Raw genomic sequence first — 22,053 nt, 5'->3', positions numbered from 1 at the left:
ATAGTTATCCTAAGAGAAACAGGCAGGTCTTGTCTGCTGATTTGTGTTGAACCGCGGTCGAACTCCAATGAGTCGGCAACATGAGAATGTCACATTAGACACCCACATGCATTTTTAGCGTGAGGAAATTTTCTCTAGACAAATACAGACAACCAGGCTTCTTAGAAGTTAAACATGGCAGTGCTGGGATTCGAACCCACGCCTCCAAAGAGACTGGAGCCTAAATCCAGCGCCTTGGACCGCTCGGCCACACTACCCATGTTATTCCTTATTTTGCAGTTCGGCTCATATGAAGAACCTTTATATACAATAGTTATCCTAAGAGAAACAGGCAGGTCTTGTCTGCTGATTTGTGTTGAACCGCGGTCGAACTCCAATGAGTCGGCAACAAGAGAAAGTCACATTAGACACCCACATGCATTTTTAGTGTGAGGAAACTTTCTCTAGACAAATACAGACAACCAGGCTTCTTAGAAGTTAAACATGGCAGCGGTGGGATTTGAACCAACGCCTCCGAAGAGACTGGAGCCTAAATCCAGCGCCTTGGACCGCTCGGCCACACTACCCATGTCAGTCTTTGTTTTACAATTCGGCTCATATGAAGAAGCTTTATATACAATAGGTATCCTAAGAGAAACAGGCAGGTCTTGTACGCTGATTTGTGTTGAACCGCGGTCGAACTCCAATGAGTCGGCAATATGAGAAAGTCACATTAGACACCCACATGCATTTTTAGTGTGAGGAAACTTTCTCTAGACAAATACAGACAACCAGGCTTCTTGGAAGTTAAATATGGCAGCGCTGGGATTCGCACCCACGCCTCAGAATAGACTGGAGCCTAAATCCAGCGCCTTGGACCGCTCGGCCACACTACCCGTGTTATTCCTTATTTTGCAGTTCGGCTCATATGAAGAAGCTTTATATACAATTGGTATCCTAAGAGAAACAGTCAGGTCTTGTCTGCTGATTTGTGTTGAACCGCGGTCGAACTCCAATGAGTCGGCAACTTGAGAAAGTCACATTAGACACCCACATGCATTTTTAGTGTGAAGAAACGTTCTCTAGACAAATACAGACAACCAGGCTTCTTAGAAGTTAAACATGGCAGGGGTGGGATTCGAACCCACGCCTCCGAAGAGACTGGAGCCTAAATCCAGCGCCTTGGACCGCTCGGCCACACTACCCATGTTATTCCTTATTTTGCAGTTCGGCTCATATGAAGAAGCTTTATATACAATAGGTATTCTAAGACAAACAGGCAGGTCTTGTCTGCTGATTTGTGTTGAACCGTGGTCGAACTCCAATGAGTCGGCAACATGAGAAAGTCACATTAGACACCCACATGCATTTTTAGTGTGAGGAAACTTTCCCTAGACAAATACAGACAACCAGGCTTCTTAGAAGTTAAATATGGCAGCGCTGGGATTCGAACCCACGCCTCCAAAGAGACTGGAGCCTTAATCCAGCGCCTTGGACCGCTCGGCCACACTACCCATGTCAGTCTTTGTTTCACAGTTCGGCTCATATGAAGAAGCTTTATACACAATAGGTATCCTAAGAGAAACAGGCAGGTCTTGTACACTGATTTGTGTTGAACCGCGGTCGAACTCCAATGAGTCGGCAACAAGAGAAAGTCACATTAGACACCCACATGCATTTTTAGTGTGAGGAAACTTTCTCTAGACAAATACAGACAACCAGGCTTCTTAGAAGTTAAATATGGCAGCGGTGGGATTCGAACCCACGCCTCCGAAGAGACTGGAGCCTAAATCCTGCACCTTGGACCGCTCGGCCACACTACCTGTGTTAGTCCTTATTTTGCAGTTCGGCTCATATGAAAAACCTTTATATACAACAGGAATTCTAAGACAAACAGTCAGGTCTTGTCTGCTGATTTGTGTTGAACCGCGGTCGAACTCCAATGAGTCGCAACATGAGAAAGTCACATTAGACACCCACATGCATTTTTAGTGTGAGGAAACTTTCTCTAGACAAATACAAACAACCAGGCTTCTTAGAAGTCAAATATTGCAGCGGTGGGATTCGAACCCACGCCTCCGAAGAGACTGGAGCCTAAATCCAGCGCCTTGGACCGCTCAGCCACACTACCCATGTTATTCCTTATTTTGCAGTTCGGCTCATATGAAGAACCTTCATATACAATAGTTATCCTAAGAGAAACAGGCGGGTCTTGTCTGCTGATTTGTGTTGAACCGCGGTCGAACTCCAATGAGTCGGCAACATGAGAATGTCACATTAGACACCCACATGCATTTTTAGCGTGAGGAAATTTTCTCTAGACAAATACAGACAACCAGGCTTCTTAGAAGTTAAACATGGCAGTGCTGGGATTCGAACCCACGCCTCCAAAGAGACTGGAGCCTAAATCCAGCGCCTTGGACCGCTCGGCCACACTACCCATGTTATTCCTTATTTTGCAGTTCGGCTCATATGAAGAACCTTTATATACAATAGTTATCCTAAGAGAAACAGGCAGGTCTTGTCTGCTGATTTGTGTTGAACCGCGGTCGAACTCCAATGAGTCGGCAATATGAGAAAGTCACATTAGACACCCACATGCATTTTTAGTGTGAGGAAACTTTCTCTAGACAAATACAGACAACCAGGCTTCTTGGAAGTTAAATATGGCAGCGCTGGGATTCGCACCCACGCCTCAGAATAGACTGGAGCCTAAATCCAGCGCCTTGGACCGCTCGGCCACACTACCCGTGTTATTCCTTATTTTGCAGTTCGGCTCATATGAAGAAGCTTTATATACAATTGGTATTCTAAGACAAACAGGCAGGTCTTGTCTGCTGATTTGTGTTGAACCGTGGTCGAACTCCAATGAGTCGGCAACATGAGAAAGTCACATTAGACACCCACATGCATTTTTAGTGTGAGGAAACTTTCTCTAGACAAATACAGACAACCAGGCTTCTTAGAAGTTAAATATGGCAGCGGTGGGATTCTAACACACGCCTCCAAAGAGACTGGAGCCTTAATCCAGCGGCTTGGACCGCTCGGCCACACTACCCATGTCAGTCTTTGTTTTACAGTTCGGCTCATATGAAGAACCTTTATATACAATAGGTATCCTAAGAGAAACTGGCAGGTCTTGTCTGCTGATTTGTGTTGAATCGTTGTCGAACTCCAATGAGTCGGCCACAAGAGAAAGTCACATTAGACACCCACATGCATTATTAGCGTGAGGAAATTTTCTCTAGACAAATACAGACAACCAGGCTTCTTAGAAGTTAAATATGGCAGCGCTGGGATTCGAACCCACGCCTCCGAAGAGACTGGAGCCTTAATCCAGCGCCTTGGACCGCTCGGCCACACTACCCATGTCAGTCTTTGTTTCACAGTTCGGCTCATATGAAGAAGCTTTATACACAATAGGTATCCTAAGAGAAACAGGCAGGTCTTGTACACTGATTTGTGTTGAACCGCGGTCGAACTCCAATGAGTCGGCAACAAGAGAAAGTCACATTAGACACCCACATGCATTTTTAGTGTGAGGAAACTTTCTCTAGACAAATACAGACAACCAGGCTTCTTAGAAGTTAAATATGGCAGCGGTGGGATTCGAACCCACGCCTCCGAAGAGACTGGAGCCTAAATCCTGCGCCTTGGACCGCTCGGCCACACTACCTGTGTTAGTCCTTATTTTGCAGTTCGGCTCATATGAAAAACCTTTATATACAATAGGTATTCCAAGACAAACAGTCAGGTCTTGTCTGCTGATTTGTGTTGAACCGCGGTTGAACTCCAATGAGTCGCAACATGAGAAAGTCACATTAGACACCCACATGCATTTTTAGTGTGAGGAAACTTTCTCTAGACAAATACAAACAACCAGGCTTCTGAGAAGTCAAATATGGCAGCGGTGGGATTCGAACCCACGCCTCCGAAGAGACTGGAGCCTTAATCCAGCGCCTTGGACCGCTCGGCCACACTACCCATGTCAGTCTTTGTTTTACAGTTCGGCTCATATGAAGAAGCTTTATACACAATTGGTATCCTAAGACAAACAGGCAGGTCTTGTCTGCTGATTTGTGTTGAACCGCGGTCGAACTCCAATGAGTTGGCAATATGAGAAAGTCACATTAGACACCCACATGCATTTTTAGTGTGAGGAAATTTTCTCTAGACAAATACAGACAACCAGGCTTCTTAGAAGTTAAATATGGCAGCGGTGGGATTCCAACACACGCCTCCGAAGAGACTGGAGCCTAAATCCAGCGCCTTGGACCGCTCGGCCACACTACCCGTGTTATTCCTTATTTTGCAGTTCGGTTCATATGAAGAACCTTTATATACAATAGGTATTCTAAGACAAACAGTCAGGTCTTGTCTGCTGATTTGTGTTGAACCGTGGTCGAACTCCAATGAGTCGGCAACATGAGAAAGTCACATTAGACACCCACATGCATTTTTAGTGTGAGGAAACTTTCTCTAGACAAATACAGACAACCAGGCTTCTTAGAAGTTAAATATGGCAGCGGTGGGATTCCAACACACGCCTCCGAAGAGACTGGAGCCTAAATCCAGCGCCTTGGACCGCTCGGCCACACTACCCGTGTTATTCCTTATTTTGCAGTTCGGTTCATATGAAGAACCTTTATATACAATAGGTATCCTAAGAGAAACAGGCAGGTCTTGTATGCTGATTTGTGTTGAATCGTTGTCGAACTCCAATGAGTCGGCCACAAGAGAAAGTCACAATAGACACCCACATGCATTTTTAGCGTGAGGAAATTTTCTCTAGACAAATACAGACAACCAGGCTTCTTAAAAAACTTTGCATCAGTGCAAGGCACTAAATGGTTGTCCTGACTGTCTTAATGTTTCAGAGGTATGTTTAGGCGTAACAGGTAATGAACCAATGAGAATGAACCACCTCAGCTTTAGAAGGCAGCAGTGCATGAGCTACAGCGGATTGCTATTACAATGGTGCCTTTGCCTGCCAAGCCTGACCGGTTTTCATCTGTGAAAACAGACCTGCTCCTGCTGGAGCACATCATTTATGGGTGGACCACTGTTCCAGCTCAGCCTTCCAAGGTGAAACAGGTATGGGATGTAGCAGCGAGTATGTCCTCGTTTTCTGACATCAGCAGACCATCCGTTCAGTGCTGAAAGCGGTATAATGATGTCAGAAGACAGGGAAACCAGAAGGTCCCTGCTGAACCTGGTGTGTTTAAATATCCATGTGTTTGGAACGACTGAATGGTTTGGAGTCTGCAATCTCAGCAGCTGGAGCCAGAGTCTCAGATCTCCAGAGTGCAGGGCAAACTTAATGGTCTGCTAATGTGTAAGGCTACAGTACATGTTCACCCACTCAGGACACGGTATGTTAATGGAGCAAAGCCTAGTAAGTTGATAGCGCTCAAGCTCCTTCAGTGCAACTCCTTTGCTACTATTTCATGTGTGAAATCCAAATATGGTACTATAACCAATAAAACTTATGAAATCAATGATTGCAAAAAATAAGGCTCCCAAGAATTCAAGCTGAAGTGTTGCAATATCCTATTGGCCACTGTTAGCCCATCCTCTGTTTCGTATGCTGTCCTTGGCCATGAAGTCTTCTCAACTCTATTACTCTATAAACTGTGATAATTTCGTTACTTTTAAAACATGGCAAGAACCCTGCTGATTGTTCCAGCTATCGTCACCTGTCCTTAATGAATTCAGATGTGAAGCTGCTAGAGAAGGTGTTAGCTTACCTTTAATCGATAATAGCTAAACTCATAAATCCTGAACAGGTCAGGTCAGGTCAGGGCGGAGAGTGTGTGCTGATGCAGCATGTCGCCGCACCCACCACATGGGGAAACTCCTTGGATCTCGGCTGGCGACCCCCCAGGCAGCCACACGGTCCAGTCCCACCCTCTGGAGATGGCCATCCATCTGCCGCAGCCATGTGTTACGTGGGCGTCCCCTCGGCCTGGTCCAGCCACTCAGGTTATCAGCAATGAGGATCCCATGAGCCGGATCATCCTCAGAGAAACACCATAGCGCCGTAACTGACGCTCCATCACAAAGCAGGTAACGTGCCTCATTCGGGACTCCTCTAGCAACTGCTCCTTCATCACAAAGTCAAACCAGCGATACCCAAGGATTCTCCAAAGAGACAGTACCTTACATTACAACAAGGAAGGAATAGTATTGGTCTCTCCAAGATTCTGAATTAAAAAAAAATAATCGACTTAATCTTACTGATGTAACCTGTATTATGTCATTACATATCTCGTTTTGATAATACAGTATATTGATACTCTGTAAACATTCAAAAATTGGTCCGTCTTGTTTCATTGTCACCCAAAAACTTCACAACTGTATCGAGAAAGGATCTGCAGCACTTCCACGTGCATCATAACAATTGTAACTGCATTTACAGTTTTGATTTGAACATTCAAAGCAGCTCAGTTCCGCAGTTTTCACCCTCCCTGAGGTTGATACGGCTTTTATTTAAATTTTACTTTACACTGTAGAAGGTAACACTTGTTCTCTATTAAAATATATCAGGGTCCTTTACTTGTATGTCATTATCCTGTTAAATTAATTAAAATAATGAGTAATGGTCTCCTTTTACATGATATAATTCTAATACTAAGTTAGGTGAGTAAAGTGGACTTGTAACGTTGCATTGCTGGAGAGAAAAAGCCGAGTCGAGCTTTGCACATGTGCAGTGATGTAGCAGGAGTTTCCATTGACTAGAACCTTCCACGTGGACTTGGCAGTCTGGGAGCATAAGCTTTTCTAGGTAAGTTGTTCGACATGAATGTTTAAATTTATTAGGTTAAATTTCACAATTTACAATCGCATATTTACAGGTACAGGCAATAGCGTTGTCACAGCGTCATGTTAGGCCAAAGTTAACCCGCTACAAGTTTTAACGCTAGCTAACTTTAATGTTAGCTAGTTAACATGAACCTTAAACAGTGAAGTATGAAGTCATACAAAAAACAAAAAAGAAGGTGACATCTTACAGTCGTGTTCTACTTGCTCTCAAACATTTTTTGTTTTGATTCAGTTTGATAAAAAGCCAACGTGTAAAGCTGTTCATCTTTATGGACAAGAATCAAGAATCGACATTTGTCAATAGACTGACAGGTAACACATGAAGCTCTTTTCTTCTTAAATTATAATTCTTATTTGATAGACAAATGGTCAAAGTGGTCAAGGCTAAAACAAATTTAACCAAATAATAATACAAGGCTATGAGCACTAACAAAAACCTCTACTCTGAATGAATTACGAAGGGACGGATCTCAGAACATGCAGGAGATGACACACAGGCCAACTCAAAACTACATGTCATCCAAAATATACACGGCATGTAGGATGAAACAATAAACTGAACCTTTGGAACACTTGTTAGAGGACAAACATTTGGATTATTGCATGTTTAGGTATGTTTATAAGCCAACTTCTCAGTGGCTTCTAAAATTCAGACTCAGCATAGTCAAGTTTTAAAAGCAGCAAAAAGCCTGGAGAATTCTGAATATCAAACTCCATGTTTGTCTCAAAGTCACAGTATGATTCTAAGAGTGGCAGCTTTAGCGTATCTGCACAGGTCTTTGACATTGGGGAAAGATAATCAGTCAAAAACTGAATGCATGGTAGTGGTGTCATTCCTGCAAGTGGAAATGATGCTATAGCCCTCTGGCAAACATCAACACATCCTCTAAGGACAGGGCAGTCACTCGTTCTGAAAGGATAAGTCAGTCAATGTAAGGGGGCACACTATGTAGTACAGAATGTTACTACGACAGGTCAGTGCCCTCTTTCTAAGGAACTTTTCCAATAGGAGTAATAAGAGCAACAGGACCTCGCCGAAATGAACAGCCGGCATTTATTTTCAAAAACAGATATAAACAAAGTGTACCTCTTTTAAGGCTTTTCCCCACAGTTGCAATTACAAAACATAACCGAAACATACAAAATATACTCGGAGCTCTTTCAAAACCCCAAAGCAAAATGTCCAATCCACCCGCGTAGCATACATTTGCTTTCAAGGTGAGATGAGGTCTCGGCGCTTATCTGTAACATGGGACGAAGGCACAAGGCACGGAAAGGTCCGCTTCGGTCGGCAGACGCTCCTCTTCAGTCTTCTCCTTCGTAGCCGCCGCTCGTCCGTCCGTCCGATCGACAAGTTTCCATCCAATGTAGAAAAAAAAACAAGCTACATAGCAGCGTAATACCCAATTATTCTCTCAAAATTAAGCTATCAGATCTGGAGAAAATCTTACTCGAAAACCCATATTCGTTGAACACACAGTAGTTTTGTTGGAGTTAGACTCCGCCGAGTCCGTTGATGAGGAAAGAGATGCATACGTGAGGCGCAGGATGGTTGTAAGTCCGCTCTCTTTATTCCTTGCACAGACCGCGATCCGGGAGCCGCTCAGATGCACAAACAGTACATACCCGAGGAAGCTCAAACTCTATTGTCTGTGTCTGGCTTATATAGCCCGTCTGGGGCGTCAGCAACCCCTTCCCTTGTTAGGCCCAGTAGGTCAAGAGTAAGCATAATGTCACAACAACCCTGCAACACACACCTTCTGCTTTTTCTGCTACACCAGTCTAGGGTGAGGCCTCCTCCCCTGCCTGCCTGCAAGTTGGTTCCTATTTTTTAGTGTGACAAAGTTTAGCACAAAGCTTGGCCCCCCCTTCAATTTAGAATTAAAATTTACTAAACCTTATTGGCTGCATACTAGCATAACATTTCTCTCGGTTAATATGGCTTCAACCTGGCTTTCCGTAGCACTATAGTTAAGCTAAATTACGAAAAACGACAATTGGGTTTTCACAAATGTGATTATTACCTCAATTTTCCTCATTTATACAGCAACCATCTGAGTTAACAGCAAAATTAGGAATATGAACGTCATTAGATATACATCATTTTCATGCTACGCCTGTGCAACATATAGTTTAAGACCATGCTAGCTAGTGTTGCACATAGCGATCACCAAATGAACTCACCGGAGAAAAGAAAACAATATCCCTGTCCGACTTTCTACGTATACTATGCTCAATGCTTAAAAAAAGAAACGGTTCGCTATTAAACATTGTTGTGCTATTTATTAGTTTCCTTCACATGAGCTAAATCTCCAACTCACTAACGTTCCACCGCTCGCGATATTATTTTTCTTCTTCTTCCCGCTCGCTTGTAACCGCAATACTGACCTCCTCCCTCAATACGACGCACTGCCATCTACTGGACAGGAAGATCTGAACAAACCTAAAAGTGACATAGAATTCAGATATATAACCAAAATCAATGAACCATTTTTATAGGCTGCTTTAAGTGGATCACATCACCATTTACTGTGTTTTAGTGTCTTTAATATGTATATGGTCTGAACATGCTTTCCAAATCTGCAGCAGTCAGCTTCTTAGCAGAGTGGTACAAGACCGGAACTAACACACTTGAATGCTGTTGCAGCGCGGTCAAAAACTGCAGAGTTGAAAGTCCATCTTTGAATCTATAAGGAGAAATGATCTTGTAACAGTTTACTGGATTTAAAGATCAAACGAACTATGAAATGCAACAAATCTACAGAACACATATGGAACCAATTTACCAAAATGTCTTTAAAGTCCCTACAGACAAGTCTATGCTTTAATTTTTAGAGATAAGGTTTGATTGCATAGATAAACTATGGAAGTGTTTTAAGAAAACCGAGCCTCTTCTGTGAATGTGACGCACACAAGAATTTTGCCACAATTTGTGTGTTTAATGGGCATTTTGTTCAAAAGCAATACTAGAATTGCTATTCCATTGTTTACCGCTAGAGGGGGTTATAGCCTAACGGGAACATTAGTTGAAGTTTCGCGGGATTTTCTATAGACAAAGAAACGTCTGGTTTATGTTGTCTGGGCCATGCAAGTGTGTCATTCAGTTTGTACATCTGAAAAAGGCTCTTTCTTGAACAGGTCTTTTTATGAGCATCTGATGACATTTAGGCAACTGTCTGAATATTATTAATCTGAATAAAAAATAGCACATGCAATATGCACGTATAAATATGGCATTTTATTATTTGTTTTCCCCATTACTCGGTCAGCTCTGAAACTAGCCTACTATTGGTAAAACGGACATGACTGAGTGATCTCAATTTTGTAATTAACATAACAACTAATAACAATACAATATGTCTTGGTTGGTTTTAGCTGTTTTAAGTGTGTTCATGTCTTCTTCCCAGAAAATGCTACTAAGGATGATCAGCGTATTGCCCATGCTGCTGGACTTTGCAAAAAATTGGTGGGACATTTCTCACACGACTGGAAGCAGAAGGTGGCACTGAAAGAAGCACAACAAGAGCATAACCTCCCAGAGCATTTACTCATCACAGAATGCAAAACCAGGTGGGGCTCAAGGCAAAAGATGATGGAGAGGGTCTTGGAGCAGCGGCAGGCCCTATCTGATGTCCTCTTGGCAGAGCGTAAAACACGGCATCTGGTTCCCTCATGGCAGGACCTAGATGTGCTTGAGTCTGTAACCTTGGCGTTACACCCTTTGCAAGAATTCACTGATGCTCTTTCCGGGGAAAGCTATGTAAGTGTTTCATATGTTAAACCTGTACTTCATCTTTTGAAGACCTCATTTCAAAGGTAGATGACTCTGATTTAACCAAAACTATAAAAGCAAATATCTTGGATTATATGATTACAAAGTATGATGACGCAGCAACACAAGAACTACTGGACATTGCATCTTTCATTGACTCCAGGTTCAAGGGCAACTACATTAGCAAAGAAAAAGTCAAAGACATCAAGACAAGGGTGATGTCAGAAATGGAAGAAACAGCACAGAAAGTAATTAGGTTACACATTTTATGACATGCCCGAATACTGTAATGGCATGTTGCATTATCTGAATGTGGATGGAACATATCTATTTTTTTATTGTATTCTAAACTGCCTCTCTGTTTTAGGAGGGAACACTTTCTGACAACACTGAGGCCCAAAGCATTGATCCACCAAGTGACAAGAAGGCAAAGCGATCACTGGGCAGTTTGCTGAAAACAAATCCAGGCTCCACTCCCACTCCATCTTCCATGCAGCTGGGGCAAGCTGTTGAAGCTGAACTGAACAGCTACTTGCTGTCCCCGACCATTGACAGTGAGGCAGACCCTTTGCCTTGGTGGAAACTCCACTAGGTCACCTACCCAAAGCTAAGCAAACTAGCTCAGAAATATCTTTGTATACCTGCCACTAGCTCACCCTCTGAGAAGCTCTTTAGCACATCAGGGAATGTGGGCCCTTGTGAAAAAATAGTATGCCATTAACATATTTAAGCACACCCTATTTAGAGAATACTTCTATCAGACTTTTTTGACCCAGCTTTAAGTATATTTAATATACTAAAGTTGTGATAATGATATTAATTTAATATATTAAAAATATATTCAGTGTATTGACTTCATACTTTTTTGACCGAGCTTATTTCATACTTAAATATACTTTAAATATATTTAATGGAATGTACTTTTAAACGTACTTGTAAGATGCTGCAAATATATTGCCCATATACTATTTACATGATATGTAAGCATTAATAGTCTAATTTTACTGCAATTTAAATGTTTCTGCATTCTACTACAGACATTAAGTATGCATATTAATATGGAAGAGTTATTCCGTTAAAACTGGGAAGAAAACTCGAGACAACATTAAGAAAAGTTTTTTTATTATGTGTATCAACCACAACATATAAATCAAACCAACAAAAGAACAATCAGCATCAACACTTTACTTGCTGTTTGTTTGTTTTGCAAAGCTCTCGTTATTGCACTTTCTCCTCAAGATATTCTTCACCTCTTGGGAAGAGGTCCCTGGGAATTGTGCGATGATGCAATCTGTTGATAAAATTTCAGATCACTTTTACTGAACCAGACAAATGGTGAGCATTACTGTAAATCAAGAGTTTCAAATGAAGGCAAACCAAAAATTTGAAATCTCATCTGCAAAACCCGTGTGTACGCAGGTTACCCTTTGCTCACAACCAGTCCCCTAATTAGAGTTGCAATAGTAACCTGCACACACAAAGGGGCTTTCTGGACATCCCTTCCCTAACATCTGCATAATGTAATTCCACACATCATTGGAGTGATCAGGAGTTTGGTTGAGATCCCTCTCTTTTCACATTTATAAAGCTTTTCTAAAGTTTCAGTGCCATAGAACTGATATGATTGAGAATAGATTTGTTTAAAAGACACAATAAATCTTTGCGGAAATGCAAACTTTACAAAAATTACTAAACTAATGGGCAACTTGCCTAAATTGTGCACAGAACATACCTATTAATGCTTCGACCTTTTCAGGGTCCAGCTAGTCTTTCTCTGGCAGGTCCTTATGATTGCTTGCATGCTTCCCTGTGATCGATGAGGATGCCAATGTCTCCTTCCCGAAAAGCAGTAGTGCCAGCTCTTGTGTATAAAGTGACATCCTGGTTTTGCTCAAACGATCAAAGAGCCTTTTCTGGACTTGAATGCTGGAGTTAGGCAATGTTACCTGAAAGTAAAATGTTATGCTTAATTTTTCTTTATGATTAACTTCCTTTTAGTCATGTACTTCAGACCTACAATACCATGTCCAACAAAGGTTAAGATGCTGCGTAAAACATAATATGGGTAACCTATCTATGTGCTAATTAACAATATTTCCCATCTTTAGAACTTATCATATAAGGATAGCGGACCTTTATTATAACCATTAATGTTTTGAAAATGAGAAGTAATACAAAAATTACCAACTTGCCATTTTTGCTCATTTAATGCAATGTACAAACATTTACACTTGTTTGATGTTTACAAAATTTCTCAGTTGATGTACATGCTTATTTAATTTTGTTTCATTGGTACAGAACTAGGGCGGCATGGTGGTGCAGTGGTTAGGACTGTTGCCTCACACCTCTGGGACCCGGGTTCGGGTCTCCGCCTGGATCACATGTGTGTGGAGTTTGCATGTTCTCCCCATGTCGTCGTGGGGTTTCCTCTGGGTACTCTAGTTTCCCCCCACAGTCCAAAAACATGCTGAGGCTAATTGGAGTTGCTAAATTGCCCATAGGTGTGAATGGTGTGTGAGTGTGCCCTGTGATGGGCTGGCCCCCCATCCTGGGTTGTTCCCTGCCTCGTGCCCATTGCTTCTGGGATAGGCTCCGGATCCCCCGCGACCCAGTAGGATAAGCGGTTTGGAAAATGGATGGATGGTACAGAACTAATACCAATCTACCATGCCAGGAACCGTACCAAATTGAAAGTTCTGGTAGTGAACCAACCACCGAATACACAATAGTAGCTACAGCATTTGTGATTATGTAACCCATCCATGTAGGAGCAGTAGGGAATGCAGCGGCAGTAGTGATGTGGGACGATACCTTGATCAGCGCCACATTACTAGCCTAGGAATTGAACTAGCAACCCTGTGATCACAAGAACAACTCCCTAACCGTTAGGCTACCACTGCCCATCACCAGCTGATGTGAGGCAAAGACTGTTTCTGTTCTTTCAGCATCCTGCTTGCCTCACCTGGAGTATTATGTGGATAACCTTAGCTGAATATCATGTAGAAGTGGGCTATGCTCTTTGAAATCTAATACTCCTGATGCATCAAACAAGGATAGCTATATAAACTGAAAGAAAGTTAGTTAAATGAATAATTAAAATTTAAAAATATGACAATAACATGAGTTAGATGCAGTTACTGCCTATTTTGTAAGGAACTATTAAAGGTCATCTGCAATCTGTAACAAAATAATTACAAGAAAGGGCTTAATACCATGACTGGTGAACTTGCTGAAGCTGCTGTACCAGAGCTTGAAGGTCCTGCTGATTCGCTGCTTGGAGTGCTCCAGCTGGGGGGTGTGGCCAGCCAGTGGTAATTTTGACACTACGTCTTTTAGGGTTTTGACAATTGCAGGTAGCTCTGAAGAGAAATGGTGTTTTGCAATGTTTTGGTTAGTGCTGTGTATGAAGGTGAATATTTCATTTAAATACATAGAATTAATATAAAGTCATATGCTATTTCATAAATATGCTACTGAACATGCATAACTTTGAGCATCACCAACAACGCTTTGTGCCTTCTGTGGTAACAATACAAAATTATTGGATGATTTATATTTGAACCATAAAGCCATTTACAGACCTGCCAACCATAGGAAATTTTTTTGAGTACCACAACGGTGGCACTCTCGCAGACTCACACTCGCTTGGTGGGCATGACCGGAGTGCACAAGTGGTGACTTTAGTTGGGGGCAAGAGCGTAAATTTGGTTTTGATATTGGTGGGGGACATATAAATCTAACACCCACCTAAACCCACCCCCCATAAGCTTATCAACACTATAATCATTGGATATTGGTGGGGACATGTCCATGTTAATTCTACACCCTTGGTTGGAGGGGCAGCAATTTATGACTGGCAGGATGCTCGGCCAATCATTTCATGTGTTTTTCTTTTACCACAATTAAAACAGTTAATATGCATGTGATGGTTGTATGTACCATAGAAAACATACCTTTAAGAGCCTTTATGGTCTCCATGTCAAGACAACAGCTGGCACTTTGGGTTGTACTTGGTTTGATATAGCCGTCATCCTCTGAATCACTTACCAACTAAAATAAAAAGAAAAGAAAACATTAAGTTGTTACCTTTCTCAGTCTTCAGACGAGTGCGGGTATCCACTAATGTGCAGAGCCATAGAACTCTGGAAGCATGTTTGGGAAACCCTGGGAAGAAGGCTGCACACTGCACTATATTATGTGCTGTAAAGTTAGTTAATAAATGCAAATTTATAATTTACTGACAAATAAACTTGTATTTGTATTGAACAGCTTTAATTTATAATTCAACAAAATATATTCTTACCAGGCGTTTTGACATACTCCTTTGACGTCGGGCACAGTCACTTTCTTCAGAATCATAACACACCTCTGTGGGAATTACAGACCTTTTTTTCCGAATTTCTTTCTTTAGCCTTTCTGCCATTGCAATGGCAGCATCCTTGTTTAGGGTGGGGTTCTTTTCCTATATTCAAATTAAAATGGTCAGGGTTAAAAATGGTAAAAAAATATATATTTATTTTATAACATGAATGCATTTTTGCAATAATAACATATGGTCCTGGTAATTTGATTACACTTCCAGTAAATAACATTGTTTTACAACTACCAGATCATTTGCATTTACCATGCCTTCAATGGTTGGAAACATTTCAGAGATTCACATTTCTGACAAATCTAACAATAGTGATTGTTTGCTTACCTTCTTTTTTTCATTGACATTTTCAACAAGAAATCTGCTATTTACTTTTCTCTGTCTCTTCACATTCACAGTATTCCAAATATCCTCTCCACGAATGAACTTGTCTCTTTTTTCAGCCATGATTTTCCAGTCATCTGTAATAACGACATTAAAGAAGGATAATGCACACTATTTAGCATATGCACCTTTACTGTACAGTTGCACCGATTGCATTTTTCTTGGCCATTCTGTTTTTTGACCTGCCAATGTGTTTCGATTGTGCTGTTAGTTTTCTAACTTGTTAAAATGAAATGAAAAATTTTGCAGTTTAGCACACTCCATGCACTTTTATCTCAAAGCAATGAGCTAACGTAGACTCGGTGGCAAATTTAGACATGGACAACAGACATGCTAACCGCATCTACTAGCTACTAAACCAGACTAATGTAATTATTATTAACTAGACAAACTAGTGTAATTAATCTTCAGATTAGCTTACCTCCAAGAAGCAATATCTTTGCAGCAATACCGAGTTCTTTCTTCCCGCCTTTTTTTGATGGCCAAAGAACTTCCACCCAACCGTCTTCAGACTCTAAATCGGGGCATTTTGTAACCTGGGTTATGTCCTTCTTGTCTGATTTGTCTACAATATCTAAGCGTTCCACCTCTACAGACCTATCCTGAAAATAAAATAATGCTAAATTGTATTTTTCAGACATCTATGCCGCTATGCGTTGCTTATTAATTAGCAGAGAACAATCTGGTAAATCAAGGAACTAATTGCACACCTTTTTACCGATTATCAGTTTGAAAAATTGCATTGTCGCGCTGTCATTGGTCACACTTGGCGCGCAAGCGCTGCTTAGATCAGCCAATGGAAAAGACGTTTGCTGGTTTAATATTCTATTACCATCGTGACATATAATATTTAGTGTTAATAGCAAGTTGCCTGATCCTCAAAATATAGACGATGAAGTGTTACGATAACTTGCGTTCATAGTGGGGTACCGCAGGGTTCGATTTTAGGACCACTATTGTTCCTAATTTACATAAATGATATGGATACCAATATATACAGTAAACTGGTGAAATTTGCAGATGACACCAAGGTGGGTGGTGTAGCAGATACTGAATTAGTGGCTCAGCAGCTACAGCGGGATCTTGATTTAATTAGTGACTGGGCCGATACCTGGCAGATGAAATTTAACGTCGATAAATGTAAGGTACTCCATCTAGGGAGCAGAAATATAAAGTACAGGTATTTCATGAGTGTCACTGAAATAAAGGTAGCTGATCATGAGAAAGACCTTGGTGTGTATGTTGATGCTTCCATGTCCCATTCTCGCCAGTGTGGGGAAGCAATAAAAAAGGCCAATAGGATGTTGGGGTATATCTCCAGGTGTGTGGAGTTTAAGTCAAGGGAGGTAATGCTAAGATTATACAATTCCTTGGTGAGACCTCACCTAGAATATTGTGTGCAGGTTTGGTCACCATATCTTAAAAAGGACATTGTGGCCTTAGAAAAGGTGCAGCGTAGGGCCACAAAAATGATTTCTGGTCTTAGAGGAATGTCATATGAGGAACGGTTACTTGAGCTAAATCTGTTCAGTCTCAAGCAAAGGAGACTGAGGGGGGACATGATCCGGGTATATAAGATTCTAACAGGTTTGGATGCTGTTCAACCAAATAGTTACTTCAGCATTAGTTTAAATACACGAACTCGTGGCTATAGGTGGAAATTAGCGGGAGAACACTTCAAGCTGGATTTAAGGAAGCACTTCTTTACACAGCGTGTAGTCGGAGTATGGAATAGCCTTCCTGATAATGTAGTGCAAGCTGAATCCTTGGGTTCCTTTAAATCAGAGCTAGATAAGATTTTAACGACTCTGAGCTATTAGTTTAGTTCTCCCCAAGTGAGCTTGATGGGCCGAATGGCCTCCTCTCGTTTGTATAGTTCTTATGTTCTTATGATACTGATAATCAGATGTAACTTGCAGATTCTGATTTTCTCTTGAATTTTTATATTCATAAACATCAATATCTGAGGATGGATGAATGGTGTGAGAATGGCAAAAAAAGAGGAAGATATAAGAGATTCTTGGAGGAGGATGATTCGCGAGTACCGATAAAGACTAAATACAGACGCAAGGTGACAAAGGTATTACATCTGAGTTAATTAGCAATTTCATTTATTATACTGTGTAATGTTACTGAATATTTAAGATAATTCCATGTTTTGTTCTGGAGGTACAACAGACTAACAAGACCCATTATAAGTCATATATTGAATCCGGAATCCCTATTCCTAGGAAAAGTGCTTACAGGAAAAAACAAAGCAACGTAAGTCTTATTTTTAAAATGTACCGACTTGTTATATTTATTCAAAGTGAAATCATTTAAATATGTATTGTATAATATAAATTTGACTGAATTAGTGGTGTATGTGAAACATTAAAACGTGTTTTTTTAGCGCTCAGTTGAGCATTCTGAAACAGCTAATGAATCTGAGCAAGAAGGTGTGGGATTTCTTGGACAAGAGACAAAGCAACTGAAGGTAAATAAAATACATTTAAGATAAGTAGATATTCTGCATGAATGGAAACATATAATAGTCTGACTGTACATTTTAAGATTTCAGATGAATTATTTGAAGCCCATGGCCCTGATGTACATGATGAAAATCAAACAGATGTCGTACAGTTACAGGAAGAAAAATGCACATTAGTAAGTGTCACGATCGGGTATAAGCAGGTAGGCGATCGTGCAGGCAAGGCGTGCAAGGAGCAAGCGGACAGGTAAAAACGGGGCAAAACGGGAGTTTAATTGGGAAGCGTGGACGGGGAAACATCTCACGCATACAAACATCAATGACAGACACTGGACTCAGGTAAGACACGGACTGAAATACACAGGACTGAGCAAATTAACTAGATACAGCTGGGTACAATCGGGAGAAAACACGTGGGTAATCAGGGGGCGTGGCACACAGGAGGAGCGGACGAGCCGGGCATGACAGAACCCCCCCCCAAAGGCGCGCTTCACCGGGCGCGCCAAGGAAGGGGGCGACGGACGGGACGAGGCAAAACAGGACCTGAAAAACAAAATCAACGCAGGACGGGAAACAAGACCGAGGCACAGAACAGAGCGAGGGACAAGACAAAAGACAAAACCTGACAGAGGGTCGGGAAAGCAGATAGGCAAACCAGGAAGGGAGACACAGAAGGAACGGGCGGAACAATGGGGCCAGGAGTGCAAGGCGGGTACACCGGGGCACAAGGAACAGAGACGGGCGGAACGAAAGGGCGAGCAGAAAACGAAGGGGCAGAGACAGGCGGGACAAAGGCAGGGGCGTAGGGAGACAAGGAGGGGGAACTAAGGGGAGCCCGAGGGAGACCCAGCGGGCGACGGGGGGCGACCGGAGGGGCCGCAGGCGACAGCCGACCCGGAGGGCTTGAACATATCCTAAGGTTGTTTAATGAACATTTCCCAGGACTGGTGCCTTCAACAGTTTATCTCTTTCACAAAGCATATGGAGAGTATGGACATTATGAACCTCATTTCTACTGTTCCTCCTGTTCAGGCTATATTGGGATGAGTCACAATAGTCCAAAGCATTGTATTTTGTGTAGGGCTGAATTTAATGTCAATGAAAGCCTATTGAACGGCTCGTATTTTCTGGTTCTTAACTTGGCGTCACAAATTATGGATGTTTTAGAAAATCCTAATCTTTCATGGCGCAAAAAAGTCAGATCAGAAGGTAAACTTTGTGATATACAATATGGAATGGAATATCAAAAACTTGTATGCAGTGGGGATCTTGGTGAGAATGACATCAGCTTGTTATGGAATTGTGATGGAATCCCTGTGTTCAAGAGTTCCAAATGTCAGATTTGGCCTATTCAGTGTCAAATAATTGAGCTAGACCCACAACAGAGAAAGAATAATATTTGTGTCCCTTGTCTTTGGTTTGGGAAAAATAAACCCAACATGTTCACATTGCTACACCCCTTTGTGAGTGAAGCTCTTGTACTTGAGAAAGATGGAATCAAATGGAAGGACGCACAAAACAGAGATCAGGTTTCAAGAGTCCATGTTCTGCTCTGTAGTTCTGATTCTGTTGCTCGACCTCTCCTCAGAAATACTAAGCAGTTTAATGGTACTTATGGATGTGATTTTTGCTACCATAAAGGAGGAGGTCCATACGCATCTTGTACTCCTGAGCCCTCTCTGAGATCAGAGGAAGAGCATTATATCCATGCAATGGCAGCAACACCAAAAGAACCTCGATTTGGTGTCAAGGGGCCCTCCCCACTAATGAAGCTCAGTAAGTTCCAAATGATAAAAGGCTTTGTACCTGAATATCAACACAGTGTGTGTCTGGGTGTTACAAGACAGCTTGCATCTCTGTGGTTTGATTCATGTAATCATGAAAAAGAGTGGTACATTGGAACTAAAACTGATGTTGTTGATAAACAGTTAACTGCAATCCAGCCTCCAGTAGAGGTGACAAGAACACCTCGTTCTGTACAAGATTGCAAATTCTGGAAGGCATCAGAATGGAGGGCTTTTCTTTTGTTTTATGCATTACCAGTTTTTAAAGATGTTCTGCCAAAAAAATTCTGGAATCATCTTTTTCTTTTAGTTTTTGGAATTTACGCATTGCTTCAAGAGAAAGTGGAAATATGCAGCCTTGACTTTGCAGAGCTCTCACTGAAAAAGTTTGTCACTGAATTCGAAAGATTGTATGCACAGAAAATGTAACATTCAATGTTCATTTGTTAACCCATATTGCTACAAGCGTCAGAAACTGGGGGCCCCTTTGGGCAACATCTACATTTTCTTTTGAATCCTTCAATGGAACACTCCTGAAATTTTTCAATGGAATTACACATGTACCACAGCAGATTGTAAAGCAGTTCTTACGGTGGAAGAGCTTGAGAGAACATGGTGAAAGATGCATGAAGGATGCTAATGAAAACGTGCAATGCTTGTTTAATGAACTGCAAAATGCCAATGTATTATTAGCAAGTTCACAGCGAATTAACGAACTCGTTAGAGTCTTTGGTAGTCCTTTTGCCCAAGAAAATGTACCTGTTACACACAGGATTGCAGTAGAGCAGTTACTGGGCTTTAAAGTAAATTCCTACTGCTATTATAACCGCTTTATTGTCAATGGAATAGTTTGTCACGCAGAATCCTCTAAATTACGCAAAAGAAACAACTCTGTTGTAGAGCTCAAAGATGGAATGCTATGTAGCATCATAAGTCTTGTACTAGCCAAGCCCCAATGCATGCATGACTGTGCAATGTGTGACTGCAATAGAAGGTGCTGTGTTTTAGTACAGGAATTGGTAAAAAAAAAAAAAAGGGGGCATTTGTGCAGAGACTCTCAGCTAAATATATCCAGCGAATTTATTCATGAGGTCACACGATCAGACAATGTAATTGCTGTTCATCCAAGTTCTTTCAAAAGGAAATGTGTTGTGATCTGTTTGAAAGCCAGAGCATTTGCAATTCCTCTGCCAAATAATATTGAACGGGATTAGATATGCTGTCTCTTTAGCGCTGTTCATAAAATTTCCATGGTGGAGTTTAAACATGAACAGATACGTTTGTCTTACTGATAGGGCTATTTTGAGAAAACCTGAAAGGTATATTCGTCCAGTCATTGCAATGCATTGCAGTTATGGTTATCTTTGTGTTTGCAAATTTTGTAATTACTTTAGGCATTTTAAAAGGGTAGAAGAATTTCAAGTGAAAATGTAGATTGATTTAGCATGTATGTGTTTGTTCTTTATATAGACACACTCATACGTACATTTTTTTCAAATAAACCATTGTGCACAGTAGCTCCTATTTGTGTTATAACTTGTGAAGTGCATTAGTACAAATAGCTGTGAAAAGTAAATTAAATACATATAAGTGTGTGTCTAGAAATGAGTGGAAATGTGTTTTGTGTTTTTGTGGAAATGAGTGGGAACTGCTGACATACTTAAAATGTATTTTCTAATATTTTAAATACTGTGCTATTTTTGTTTTCACAAATTTTGGTTAGCGACTTTGAAGAATGAAATAAATATACAGTAATTGAAGTATATATGACTTTCTTAATTTATTTTATGTATATTTTAAGAAACAAAAAAATACATTTAATGTGTATTACACAAAACTAATTACTATACTGTTTTAAGTATACTGCTGAAAGCTATATCTAGCATCTCTAAAGTATATTTCAAGTGTACTTACTGTAATAAGGAAAATGATAGCATGTTTTAAGTATGTGCCATATACTTTTAGTATACTGGATATATATTTAAGTATACTATTTTTTTACAAGGGCAAGAACTCCAAATAGCAGGCTGAGGAGCTTGTACATGTGTTGTTTGTGATGAACAGTGGTGGGCAGAGCCAACCGAAAAGTTAGCTTCAATACCCTCTAATCTGCCAACTCCAAAGTTCAGTTTGATAACGCTAAACCTGTAAACCACTAAAAATTTAGCAGAAGCTAACAATTAGCACTAACCGCTAACTTTTATTGCACATGCGTGTGTTTTTTATGCTACTGGTTTTTGTTTTATTTATTTTTCTTTTTAATTGTATTTTAATGGTGCTTTTCACTGTTTATAATTTGTTAGGTTCTGGTTTTATTTCATTTTATATGTTGCTGATTGAGAAGCACTCTGACTACGGCATTGAGGTTGCTGTTTTAAATGTGCTATATAAATAAACTGCCATTGCCATTTTATTATATGAATATAGCTTTGGTTTAGTTTTTGACGTCTGAACCCTTAAAAACATACCT

At 40.9% G+C, this 22,053-nt stretch overlaps 1 protein-coding gene, 1 long non-coding RNA gene and 4 other non-coding genes across 6 annotated transcripts in view; 1 reads left to right on the top strand and 5 right to left on the bottom strand.

The window, feature by feature from the left end:
• The window catches only part of LOC125709654 (uncharacterized), a 209,376-nt gene extending 191,341 nt beyond the window's left edge, over positions 1-18,035 (top strand). The window contains exons 2-4 of the long non-coding RNA XR_007382799.1: positions 16,917-17,409; positions 17,499-17,591; positions 17,722-18,035. This is a non-coding gene — a long non-coding RNA (uncharacterized LOC125709654). The remainder of the gene's footprint in view (positions 1-16,916; positions 17,410-17,498; positions 17,592-17,721) is intronic.
• Positions 1-22,053, bottom strand: part of LOC125709650 (serine/threonine-protein kinase pim-1-like) — a 211,929-nt gene that overhangs the window by 103,085 nt on the left and 86,791 nt on the right. The window lies entirely within an intron of this gene.
• trnal-uag (transfer RNA leucine (anticodon UAG)) lies at positions 176-257 on the bottom strand. The gene has a single exon. It is a non-coding gene; the product is annotated as a tRNA-Leu (tRNA).
• Positions 1,103-1,184, bottom strand: trnal-uag (transfer RNA leucine (anticodon UAG)). The gene has a single exon. It is a non-coding gene; the product is annotated as a tRNA-Leu (tRNA).
• Positions 2,338-2,419, bottom strand: trnal-uag (transfer RNA leucine (anticodon UAG)). The gene has a single exon. It is a non-coding gene; the product is annotated as a tRNA-Leu (tRNA).
• Positions 3,882-3,963, bottom strand: trnal-aag (transfer RNA leucine (anticodon AAG)). Its single transcript has one exon. It is a non-coding gene; the product is annotated as a tRNA-Leu (tRNA).

The sequence above is a fragment of the Brienomyrus brachyistius genome, chromosome 16, assembly GCF_023856365.1.
Source record: "Brienomyrus brachyistius isolate T26 chromosome 16, BBRACH_0.4, whole genome shotgun sequence".
In the NCBI taxonomy this organism is placed as follows: domain Eukaryota; kingdom Metazoa; phylum Chordata; class Actinopteri; order Osteoglossiformes; family Mormyridae; genus Brienomyrus; species Brienomyrus brachyistius.
Note: the sequence above shows the minus strand (reverse complement) of the source record. Positions and strands in the feature narration are given on the sequence as shown.